At 45.4% G+C, this 12,952-nt stretch overlaps 1 protein-coding gene across 31 annotated transcripts in view; it reads left to right on the top strand.

Annotated features, from left to right (window-relative positions):
- DAB2IP (DAB2 interacting protein) overlaps positions 1–12,952 on the top strand; it is a 224,103-nt gene that overhangs the window by 125,648 nt on the left and 85,503 nt on the right. For 3 of the 31 annotated variants that reach the window (XM_069747400.1, XM_069747396.1, XM_069747394.1), the window contains exon 2: positions 8,137–8,241. The exons of 27 other annotated variants lie outside the window; for them this stretch is intronic. The gene's annotated coding sequence lies outside the window, so the exon portion shown is untranslated. Of the gene's footprint in view, positions 1–1,144; positions 1,167–8,136; positions 8,242–12,952 lie in introns of those variants that run through there. One more of the 31 variants, XM_069747398.1, reaches the window with a different exon arrangement.

The raw sequence follows: 12,952 nt of genomic DNA, 5'->3' as shown, positions 1-12,952 counted from the left end.
GACCTCCTGTCACCACCTTCTCTATATACCGCCCTCACCCCAATATAACAACCTCCTGTCATCATTTCCTCTATATACTACCATCTCCTCTATATACCTGCCTCCTGTCACCATCTCCCCTATATACCACCATCTCCTCAATATATCGACCTCCTGTCACCATCTCTATATACTGCCCTCACCCAAATATACCAACCTCTTGTCACCATATCCTCTACACACTACCCTACAGAAGCCCCCATCACCCGTCTCATTCTGGTCACCTGCTCTTTGACATATTGTCTTAGTATTTTTGTGTTTTAGTTTTAGCCAGTTGGGTCCCAATTTGTGATCTCCTCTTGGACCTGGGGTGTTTGATGGATGTAGTGCGGCCCTTCATCAGTTTCATTGGATCAGTGGCTCCTATTTATCTTCTGTTATGTGTGGGCCGTGGCTGTAGATCTTGATATTGGGTCAGGCTGTTCGGAGACTCCACGATGTGTAGCGTTCACTTTGAACACCAGTATGAGTGCTGAGCATTGTGGGAGGAGGTGACCTGTGCTTTTCGGGCTCCCTGAATCCATTCATCTATATCCACATGCATATGACCACTTGGATCCAATTCTAACTATCCAGCTGATTCCATCAATAATTACCGTATCTAGCTGTATCCAAGTGTACCACCCATGGCCACCTGTATCCAAATGTACCAAGTTATACCAACGGAACTGTAAAAGAAATCTCTTTTATTTACCTGGAACCTTTGAGGTGTGAGGCACAGCCTTTTTCAGTAGACTGTGCATCTCCCCGTATATAGAGGTATGGTGCCATTGGTGGGGTATGCTATGAGGTGTGAGGCACACAGAGCTGCTGTTGTCACGCTCCTCTTGTCTGGCTTTCGGTGAGGATGTGCTGACGGCGGCTGACTCACCCTCTTGCCTCTTTGTCATGGCATTGTTTGCATAGCTGTGCACATTGGTTTGAACATGCCTCTTCCTTCCAGCTGCCTCATTCCACGTTCTGGCCCTGCTGAGTCCAGAGCAGCAATCATCGCCCTGGGACACAAATTTCACATAAAGAAAGCATTGCTGCTAGCCAGAAAAAGGTTAAAGTCACAACTTAACCCTTCATCTGCCAGCCTCGTTCTGCTCCTCTTCTAGAGTCACCAGTCATCATTTTTTTAATGGGTGAGTTTCCCACATAGTTCACAGGTGCGGCTGATATCAGTCACGTATGATGTAATGTCTGAGGTTATATCAGTGCTGGAGCGCTATACGAGCGTTATACGAGGGGCTACTGATATAATGTAAATAAAGCTACTAGTGGACATCAGTGCTATGGTTGACAGTATGCTGGAGTCTGATTGTTGATCACTCAGACTAAAGATCTTTTACCCGGGATGCTGATCGGCTGGTAGGAATGTTCGCACCCGTTCATGGTGGGTGTGGAAAGATAAAAGGCTCATAACAGTGATTGCATTGCTTATGACAACTAAACTCCTGTGTGGTGGTAGTACATCCCCTGTTGTGAGCCTCGAGATATTCATCCTCCAGGTATGTGATGCTGGTTGCCCGCTCCCTTGTTCTTGTCTGTGTGCGTCATACAGTAACATACAAAAGTTTGGGCACCCCTGCTCAAAATTACTGTTATTGTGAGCAGTTAAGCAAGTTGAAGATGAAATGATCTCAAAAAGGCCTAAAGTTAACCCCCAGAGGTATTTTCATTTTTGAGTTTTCGTTTTTCATTCCCCTTCTTCCCAGAGCTATAACTTTTGTATTTTTCCGTCAGTATGGCCATGTGAGGGCTTGCTTTTTGCGGGACGAGTTGTACTTTTGAATGGCACCATTGGTTTTATCATGTCTTGTACTAGAAAATAGGAAAAAAACTCCCAAGTGCGGTGAAATTGCAAAAAAAAAGTGCAATCCCACACTTGTTTTTTTTTTTCTAGGTTCACTAAATGCTAAAACTGACCTGCCATTATGATTCTCCAAGTCATTACGAGTTCATTGACACCAAACATGTCTAGGTTATTTTTTATCTAAGGCTACTTTCACACTAGCGTTAACTGCAATCCGTCACAATGCGTCGTTTTGCAGAAAAAACGCATCCTGCAAAAGTGCTTGCAGGATGCGTTTTTCCCCATAGACTTGTATTGACGACGCATTGCGACGGATTGCCACACGTCGCATCCGTCATGCGACGGATGCGTCGTGCTTTGGCGGACCGTCGGGAGCAAAAAACGCTACATGTAACGTTTTTTGCTCCTGACGGACCGCTTTTTCCGACCGCGCATGCGCGGCCGGAACTCCGCCCCCACCTCCCCGCACCTCACAATGGGGCAGCGGATGCGCCGGAGAAATGCATCCGCTGCCTCCGTTGTGCAGTGCGTTAAACGCTAGCGTCTGAATCTCTGCCTGACGCATTGCGACGGGGAGATTCCGACGCTAGTGTGAAAGTAGCCTAAGTGGTGAAAAAAAATTTCATACTTTGTTTAAAAAAAAAAAAAAAAAAATTCCGCCATTTTCCGATACCCGTAGCGTATCCATTTTTCGTTATCTTGGGTTGGGTGAGGGCTTATTTTTTGCGTGTCGAGCTGTCGTTTTTAATAATACCATTTTGGTGCAGATACGTTCTTTTGATCGCCCGTTATTGCACTTTAATGCAATGTCTCACGGCGACAAAAAAACCTTAATTCTGGTGTTTTGACTTTTCTTTATCTCGCTACACCGTTTAGCAATCAGGTTATACCCTTTTTTTTATTGATAGATGTGGCGATTCTGAACGTGGCGATACCAAATAAGTGATTTGATTTTTTTTTTTTTCTTGTATTGTTTTATTTTGAATGGGGCGAAAGGGGGGTAATTTGAACTGTTTTAAAAAATATTTTTAAACTTTTTTTTTTCTTACTTTTGGGATGCTTCAATAGTTTCTATGGGAGACTGGAAGCTGCCATAACGCGATCAGCTCAGCTACATACAGGCGATGATAAGTTCGCCTATATGTTTCTGAATTACTCACTTGCTATGAGCGCCTACCACTGGGCGGTGCTCACAGCAAGCCGGCAGTGACAACCATAGTGGTCTCAAGGAGACCTCTGATTGTCATGCCAACCCACCGGTGACCCGTGATCACATGACGGGGGGGTCACCAGTGGGAGGATTTGCGGCGCGATTGCAGGAAACGCTCATTAACCCCTTTACCCCCAAGGGTGGTTTGCACGTTAATGACCAGGCCAATTTTTACAATTCTGACCACTGTCCCTTTATGAGGTTATAACTCCGAAACGCTTCAACGGATCCTGGTGATTCTGACATTGTTTTCTCGTGACATATTGTACTTCATGATAGTGGTAAAATTTCTTTGATAGTACCTGCGTTTATTTGTGAAAAAAACGGAAATTTGGCGAAAATTTTGAAAATTTCGCAATTTTCAAACTTTGAATTTTTATGCAATTAAATCACAGAGATATGTCACACAAAATACTTAATAAGTAACATTTCCCACATGTCTCCTTTACATCAGCATAATTTTGGAACCAATTTTTTTTTTTGTTAGGGAGTTATAAGGGTTAAAAGTTGACCAGCAATTTCTCATTTTTACAACACCATTTTTTTTTAGGGACCACGTCTCATTTGAAGTCATTTTGAGGGGTCTATATGATAGAAAATGCCCAAGTGTGACACCATTCTAAAAACTGCACCCCTCAAGGTGCTCAAAACCACATTCAAGAAGTTTATTAACCCTTCAGGTGTTTAATAGGAATTTTTGGAATGTTTAAATAAAAATGAACATTTAACTTTTTTACACAAAAAATTTACTTCAGCTCCAATTTGTTTTATTTTACCAAGGGTAACAGGAGAAATTGGACCCAAAAAGTTGTTGTCCAATTTGTCCTGAGTACGCTGATACCCCATATGTGGCAGTAAACCACTGTTTGGGCGCATGGGAGAGCTCGGAAGGGAAGGAGCGCAGTTTGACTTTTCAATGCAAAATTGACAGAAATTGAGATGGGACGCCATGTTGCGTTTGGAGAGCCACTGATGTGCCTAAACATTGAAACCCCCCACAAGTGACACCATTTTGGAAAGTAGACCCCCTAAGGAACTTATCTAGAGGTGTGGTGAGCACTTTGACCCACCAAGTGCTTCACAGAAGTTTATAATGCAGAACCGTAAAAATAAAAAATCATATTTTTTCACAAAAATTATATTTTTGCCCCCAATTTTTTATTTTTCCAAGGGTAAGAGAAGAAATTGGACCTCAAAAGTTGTTGTCCAATTTGTCCCGAGTACGCTGATACCCCATATGTGGCAGTAAACCACTGTTTGGGCGCATGGGAGAGCTCGGAAGGGAAGGAGCGCCGTTTGACTTTTCAATGCAAAATTGACAGGAATTGAGATGGGACGCCATGTTGCGTTTGGAGAGCCACTGATGTGCCTAAACATTGAAACCCCCCACAAGTGACACCATTTTGGAAAGTAGACCCCCTAAGGAACTTATCTGGATGTGTGGTGAGCACTTTGACCCACCAAGGGCTTCACAGAAGTTTATAATGCAGAGCCATAAAAATAAAACAAAATTTTTTTCCCACAAAAATTATTTTTTAGCCCCCAGTTTTGTATTTTCCCTAGGGTAAGAGGAGAAATTGGACCACAAAAGTTGTTGTCCAATTTGTCCTGAGTACGCTGATACCCCATATGTGGGGGGGAACCACCGTTTGGGCGCATGGGAGGGTTCGGAAGGGAAGGAGCGCCATTTGGAATGCAGACTTAGATGGAATGGTCTGCAGGCGTCACATTGCGTTTGCAGAGCCCCTAATGTACCTAAACAGTAGAAACCCCCCACAAGTGACACCATTTTGGAAAGTAGACCCCCTAAGGAACTCATCTTGATGTGTTGTGAGAGCTTTGAACCCCCAAGTATTTCACTACAGTTTATAACGCAGAGCCATGCAAATAAAAAAATATTTTTTTTTCCACAAAAATTATATTTTAGCCCCCAGTTTTGTATTTTTCCAAGGTTAGCAGGAGAAATTGGACCCTAAATGTTGTTGTCCAATTTGTCCTGAGTACGCTGATACCCGATATGTGGGGGGGAACCACCGTTTGGGCGCATGGGAGGGCTCGGAAGGGAAGGAGCATCATTTGGAATGCAGACTTAGATGGATTGGTCTGCAGGCGTCACATTGCGTTTGCAGAGCCCCTAATGTACCTAAACAGTAGAAACCCCCCACAAGTGACCCCATATTGGAAACTAGACCCCTCAATGAACTTATCTAGATGTGTTGTGAGAACTTTGAACCCCCAAGTGTTTCACTACAGTTTATAACGCAGAGCCGTGAAAATAAAAAATCTTTTTGTTTTCCCACAAAAATTATTTTTTAGCCCCCAGTTTTGTATTTTCCCAAGGGTAACAGGAGAAATTGGTCCACAAAAGTTGTTGTCCAATTTGTCCTGAGTACGCTGATACCCCATATGTTGGGGTAAACCCCTGTTTGGGCACACAGGAGAGCTCGGAAGGGAAGGAGCACTGTTTTACTTTTTCAACGCAGAATTGGCTGGAATTGAGATCGGACGCCATGTCGTGTTTGGAGAGCCCCTGATGTGCCGAAACAGTGGAAACCCCCCAATTATAACTGAAACCCTAATCTAAACACACCCCTAACCCTAATTCCAACGGTAACCCTAACCACACCTCTAACCCTGACACACCCCTAACCCTAATCCCAACCCTATTCCCAACTGTAAATGTAATCTAAACCCTAACCCTAACTTTAGCCCCAACCCTAACTGTAGCCCCAACCCTAACCCTAACCCTAATCCTAGCCCTAACCCTAGCCCTAACCCTAACCCTAGCCCTAACCCTAGCCCTAACCCTAGCCCTAACCCTAACCCTAACCCTAGCCCTAACCCTAACCCTAGCCCTAACCCTAGCCCTAACCCTAGCCCTAGCCCTAACCCTAGCCCTAACCCTAGCCCTAACCCTAGCCCTAACCCTAACCCTAGCCCTAACCCTAGCCCTAATGGGAAAATGGAAATAAATACATTTTTTTTTATTTTTCCCTAACTAAGGGGGTGATGAAGGGGGGTTTGATTTACTTTTATAGCGAGTTTTTTAGCGGATTTTTATGATTGGCAGCCGTCACACACTGAAAGACCCTTTTTATTGCAAAAAATATTTTTTGCAATACCACATTTTGAGAGCTATAATTTTTCCATATTTTGGTCCACAGAGTCATGTGAGGTCTTGTTTTTTGCGGGACGAGTTGACGTTTTTATTGAAAACATTTTTGGGCACGTGACATTTTTTTATCGCTTTTTATTCCGATTTTTGTGAGGAAGAATGACCAAAAGCCAGCTATTCATGAATTTCTATTGGGGGAGGCGTTTATACCGTTCCGCGTTTGGTAAAATTGATAAATCAGTTTTATTCTTCGGGTCAGTACGATTACAGCGATACCTCATTTATATAATTTTTTTATGGTTTGGTGCTTTTATACGATAAAAACTATTTTACAGAAAAAATAATTATTTTTGCATCGCTTTATTCTCAGGACTATAACTTTTTTATTTTTTTGCTGATGATGCTGTATGGCGGCTCTTTTTTTGCGGGACAATATGACGCTTTCAGCGGTACCATGGTTATTTATATCTGTCCTTTTGATCGCGTGTTATTCCACTTTTTGTTCGGCGGTATGATAATAAAGCGTTGTTTTTTGCCTCGTTTTTTTTTTTTTTTTCTTACGGTGTTTACTGAAGGGGTTAACTAGTGGGCCAGTTTTATAGGTCGGGCCGTTACGGACGCGGCGATACTAAATATGTGTACTTTTATTGGTTTTTTTTTTTTATTTAGATGAAGAAATGTATTTATGGGAATAATATTTTATTTTTTTTTTCATTATTTTGGAATATTTTTTTTTATTTTTTTTACACATTTGGAAATTTTTTTTTTTACTTTTTTACTTTGTCCCAGGGGGGGACATCACAGATCAGTGATCTGACAGTTTGCACAGCACTCTGTCAGATCACTGATCTGATAGGAGTGCAGGCTGCTTCACAGTGCCTGCTCTGAGCAGGCTTCTGTGAAGCCACCTCCCTCCCTGCAGGACCCGGATCCGCGGCCATCTTGGATCCGGGGCTCGAGCAGGGAGGGAGGTGAGGAGACCCTCGCAGCAACGCGATCACATCGCGTTGCTGCGGGGGGCTCAGGGAAGCCCGCAGGGAGCCCCCTCCCTGCGCGGTGCTTCCCTGTACCGCCGGCACATCGCGATCATCTTTGATCGCGGTGTGCCAGGGGTTAATGTGCCGGGGGCGGTCCGTGACCGCTCCTGGCACATAGTGCCGGATGTCAGCTGCGATAAGCAGCTGACACCCGGCCGCGATCGGCCGCGCTCCCCCCGTGAGCGCGGCCGATCGGCTATGACGTACTATCCCGTCCAGGGTCAGATAAGCCCAGGGCACCTCGACGGGATAGTACGTCTAAGGTCACAGAGGGGTTAAATGCCGCTGTCAACCTTTAACAGCGGAATTTAATGGATTAATAGCAGCGGGTGGATCGCGATTCCACCTGCTGCTGTTTAGGGCACATGTCAGCTTTTCAAAACAGCTGACATGTGCCAGCAAAGATGTGGGCTCACAGCCGGAGCCCACATCAAAGGGAAGTAATCCGACATTAGTGTAAATATACGCCCGATGTCGGAAAGGATTAAAGATTACACATTTCCTTTGTATCTTAGGCAAAAAAAAAAAAAATATTTCATCTTGTATATTATAAAAATAACAAAAACAAGAATTGACCAATACAAAATTTTGGACACCCTGCATGCTAGTGGCTAGTAGCACCCCCTTTTTGAAAGTATCACAGCTTATAAACCGTTTTTGTAGCCAGACAAGAGTTTTTCAATTCTTGTTTGAGGGATCTTCATCCATTCTTCCTTGGAAAATTCTTCCAACTCTGTGAGATTCTTGGGTCGTCTTGCATGCACTGCTATTTTGAGGTTTTCAATGATGTTTAGATCAGGGGACTGTGAGGGCCATTGTAAAACCTTAAGCACTGATTTTTTTCAGGTAGTCTCTTGTGGATTTTGACATGTGTTTAGGATCATTATCCATTTGTAGAAGCCATCCTCTTTTTAACTTCAGCTTTTTATTTTTACAGATGGTATTATGTCTGCATCAAGAATTTATTGAAATTTCATTGAATCCATTCTTCCGTCTACCTGGAAATTGTTTCCCATGTGTGGTGTAGTGACCTCTGTTACAGGTAGGGGACGCTGTATGGGCTTCCTAGAGTGCGCATGGAGGCGTATGGAGGCCATAGGAATGCATGGCAATCGCAGATATAAGTGTGGTGATGAGTCAAAGTCCGGCATTATTGGGAATGGCCGGTATGTGTGTCACAGAGGAAGACACTCTGCACTGTCAGCCTGAAGTAAGGATGTTCTGGGACCTGTAGTCCTACAAGTAAATTGTGTTGTTTAACTAGGAGGCTGGCAGGGCTAGTTCTGAGAGATGGGAGGGTCAAACTAGCTACACACACTCCCATCTAGGGGAGTGGTTACAACCATATAATGTGACTGAGGTCTGGTCACATGTCTCTGAGTGTGGACCTGAATGGTCTGTGCTGGAAGGTCCTGAAGAGCCCATGTGTTGGGAGTGTCGTCTCCCTGAAGAGCACATGGTGGGGCTCTGGACCTGGCACATGCCAGTGTGTGGAACGGTCTGATAACCGTGGGTAATACTAACCGGGGTCAGTGAGAACGTCTGAAGGATACCTCTGTGGAGGAGAGGTATCCGAGAACCTGTGCAGCACCAACAGGTAACGGAAAGGGATCCGTGTTCTGCTGACCGGGGTCAGAGGAGAGACATTGTGTATGGGGCACCTCTAAGGCCAAGAGGTGTCCAGGAACCTGTGAAGGTCGCCAACAGGTAACGGATGAGGTCCGTGTGTTATGCTGACCGGGGTCAGTGAGGTACTGTGGTAAAGCTGAATATGTGCAGACGGTGTTCAAGCTGTTATCAAGTTTCTGAGGATGTGGTTTATAGTGTTGTGAAATAAACCTAAGAGACTGTGTTTTGTAAGAAAACCGTGCCTGTATGCGTTATTCTCCCCCAAGAAACAAAGTAGGGGAAACGCTACACATGCCACTGGCTGCAACATAACCCCAAAGCATGATTGATACATCCCCATGCTTAATGGTTGGCGAGATGTTCTCTTCCTGAAATGTTGTGCCCTTTTTTCTCCACACATACCTTTTGAACATTGTGGCCAAAGAGTTGTATTTTAACCTCATTGGTCCACAGGATTTATTTCCAAAAAGCATCAGGCCTGTATAGATGTTAATTTGCATACTTTCGACACTGAATTTTATGGTGAGGATGTAGAAAAGGTTTTCTTCTGATGACTCTTCCATGAAGGCTACTGTCACGCACGTGCCCAGACTGGTTGGCGCGGGCATACGGGGGTGTGGCCCCACTGGACCACAGACCAAACTTCCCTGGAAGGGGCGTAACTAAGTAGCTTCCTAGGTGTTCGCTGGAGCCTCTGATGGTGAGGTCAGACTTGTGCAATAGGAAGCTACCAGGTACCACTCCAGGGTGATGTCTGGCTGTGGCTGCTGATCCCACTAAGAAACGGAGCGGGCACGGCTGGCACTCTGGCTGACAGGCAGGCACGGCTGGGACACAGGCAGGCAATCGGGTACAACAGAGACACTGGCGGACACGGCTGGCTCTCTGGTAGGCAGGCGGGTACGGCTGGAGCATAGGAAGAACCGGTAGGGACCGGTCTGCAGGCAGGTATGTGAAACAGGTAGGAACCTGTTCAGACAGAAGGACTAAGTAACAAGTAGAGAAAGACCGCAAGAGCGGATGCAGAGCGAAAGCACAAGAGCTAGAACCAAGAACAGAAACGCAGGAGGCTGAGTACGAGTAGAAGGTGGAACTAAGAGAAGAGAAGGAGAAGGCGGAGCCAAGAGTGGAGACGCTGGAGGCGGAGCCAAGAGTGGAGACGCTGGAGGCGGAGCCAAGAGTGGAGACGCTGGAGGCGGAGCCAAGAGTGGAGACGCTGGAGGCGGAGCCAAGAGTGGAGACGCTGGAGGCGGAGCCAAGAGCGGAGACGCTGAAGGCGGAGCCAAGAGCGGAGACGCTGAAGGCGGAGCCAAGAGCGGAGACGCTGGAGGCGGAGCCAAGAGCGGAGACGGAGCCAAGTGCAGAAACGCAGGAGGCGGAGCCAGGTAGAACCGCAAAGAGCGGAGCCAGGTAGAACCGCAAAGAGCGGAGCCAGATAGAACCGCAAAGAGCGGAGCCACAGAGCAAAGCCACAGAGTGCGGAGCAAGGTCTGAGTGCAGAGCTGAGAGCAAAGCCACAGAGTGTAAAGCAAGGTCAGAGTGCAGAGCAAAGTTACAGAGAGCAGAGCTGAGGGAAAAGCTGAGAGACACAGAAGCACAGGTAGTGGTAGAACTGAGCAAAGAGAAGCAAAGCCACAGACAGTGGCGAACAGAGCAGAAAAGGCAAACCAAGACAGACATAAACAGACAGTGGAATAGGACTAGACTAAGACAGAGTCAGGAACGAGACAAGACACAGAGACATAGACACAAGCCAGGGTATGATGCCCCTCTGGGTGGCAGACATAGGCCAGGGTACGAAGCCCCGCTGGGTGGCTACACAAGACAGAGACCAGGGTACTAAGCCCCACTGGGTGGCTACACAGGACACAGACCAGGGTACAACGCCCCCCTGGGTGGCAGACAAGAGAGAGTAACCGAGACAGGACCTGGCACCTCAGCAGCTAAGAACTGACTAAGGAAGTAAGTTGCACAGGCCCAGACCACAGGGTGGAGCTGCACTATATACAGGAGACCTCTTGGTAATTGGTCAGGAACTGATTAGACAGATGCACCTGATTCCTATAAGAACCAGAGAGTTCAGGCGCCGGCCCCCTATACACATAGCCATGAAGCATGCAGAGAGCAGAGACACAGAACATGGAGCTGGCATGAAACAGAAAGCACATCATGGCCTGGAGCAGTGGGTAAGATTGTGTGAGAGATGTGAGGCCATGTTATATTTGTGCAGGTGTCTCTGAACAGTAGAACAATGTACCACAACTCCAGAGTCTGCTAAATCTGTTATGATCCGGTGACCTTGGAGCCGCATGGAACTTTCTCTGAGTTGGTGGAAACTGTACTGACCGCAAATCCTGAACTTAACACCGCAGCTAGAAGTAGCCGTGGGGTGTGCCTAACAAATCCTAGACACCTCGACACAGCCGGAGGACTAAATACCCCTATAGATGGAAATAGGAATTCTACCTTGCCTCAGAGCAGAACCCCAAAGGATAGGCAGCCCCCCACAAATATTGACTGTGAGTAGTAGAGGAAAAGACACACGCAGGCAGGAAACAGGATTTAGCAAAAGAGGCCACTCTAGCTAAAATAGGAAAGGATAGGACAGAATACTAAGCGGTCAGTATTAAAACCCTTCCAAAAAATATCCACAGCAGAAGATACAAAAAATATCACCATCTAACTAAAGATGTGGAGCGTATATCTGCAACTCCAGAGAATCCAACAAGACTGAGAAAACACTGACACAATCTAAATTGGACAAGAGAAAACAAATGAATAGCACAGAATTATTAAGCGTGTGTGCCACAGAAACAAAAACCAGACACTTATCTTTGCTGAATTGGCAGCAAGGCGGGAGGAACCAGACAAAGATCCAAAACCTCCCAGAACCATGGACAACTGGCAAGGACTAATGAATCCTGCACACCTAAATATCCCAGTCAGAACTGCAATCAGCAGATACACCTGGCCAAGACTGCAACTCAGGGACAACTGCATTCCCACCTACAACCACTGGAGGGAACCCAAAAGCAGAATTCACAACATAAATCTTTCTGAAGGTCTTTTTCAGTCAAGTGAGGTTCTGGGGGTTTTGATTTGCCTCTGTAGCAATCATACAAACAGCTCTCACAAAAATTTAGCTTGGTCTTCCAGACCTTATCTTGACCTACACTGTTCCTGTTATCTGCCATTTCTTTCTTACATTTTGAACTGAGCGGGATCCAAGAAGTATCGTTTCTCCTTGCGGAGAGTGACATATTAAGCATGTCGAGGAGGAGACTTAAAGCAGGAATGCTCCTCTGGGAAATATGCAAATTGTCTCTTCAAAGAGGAAGAGGACTAGAACTCTAATGCCACCTATTGGAAGTAGCAATCCTAACAGTCAATGTCGACCCTTTAACGAGCCTTGTCACATGACTTAGGATAAACGTCGAAACTGTGTCTGCAAATTGAGATTCTGGTTTGGCTTTCATCCTATGTGACAAGGCTCATGAATTTCAGTCTCTCGATGTACAAAACTGAGAGTCATACCCCAAGCGACTTGCAGCTGTAATCGCAGCAAAAGGTGGCGCAATAAAGTATTAAGTTAAAGGGGCTGAATAATATTGCACGCCGCACTTTTCAATTTTTGAATTTCCACAAAAATTTTAAATAAACAATACATTTCGTTCAACTTCACAATTGTGTTCAACTTGTTGTTGATTCTTCACCAAAAATTTACATTTGGTATCTTTGTTTGAAGCATGATATGTGGGAAAAGGTTGAAGAGTTCCAGGGGGTCGAATACTTTTGCAAGGCACTGTATATACTGGAATGTCCTATCCAGGGTGTACAGGCTGTAGGTACTGGGGCTGTGGGTTCGAGAGGTCTTCCTGTTTGCATTAAGTACAGGATTGTGGGATTAGTTTTACGTGGAGGGTGGAAGCAATTGATCTGTGATCTACTTAGACAATAGTCAAGTGTTCTCCTCGCTGATCCTTTGGGGTTTAATTCATAGAATACGAAACCCACCAGTGATTGGTAAAGTGATTCCACATGTGTTTTTTATGATGGTCATGGTGACAATGGGACAGGGACACCTGGGAAACACAATGTACTTAGTAAATAACCTTTTTTATGAG

The sequence above is a fragment of the Ranitomeya imitator genome, chromosome 2, assembly GCF_032444005.1.
Source record: "Ranitomeya imitator isolate aRanImi1 chromosome 2, aRanImi1.pri, whole genome shotgun sequence".
Lineage (NCBI taxonomy): Eukaryota > Metazoa > Chordata > Amphibia > Anura > Dendrobatidae > Ranitomeya > Ranitomeya imitator.
The sequence above is the reverse complement of the archived record's forward strand: the minus strand, read 5'-3'. Positions and strand labels throughout refer to the sequence as shown.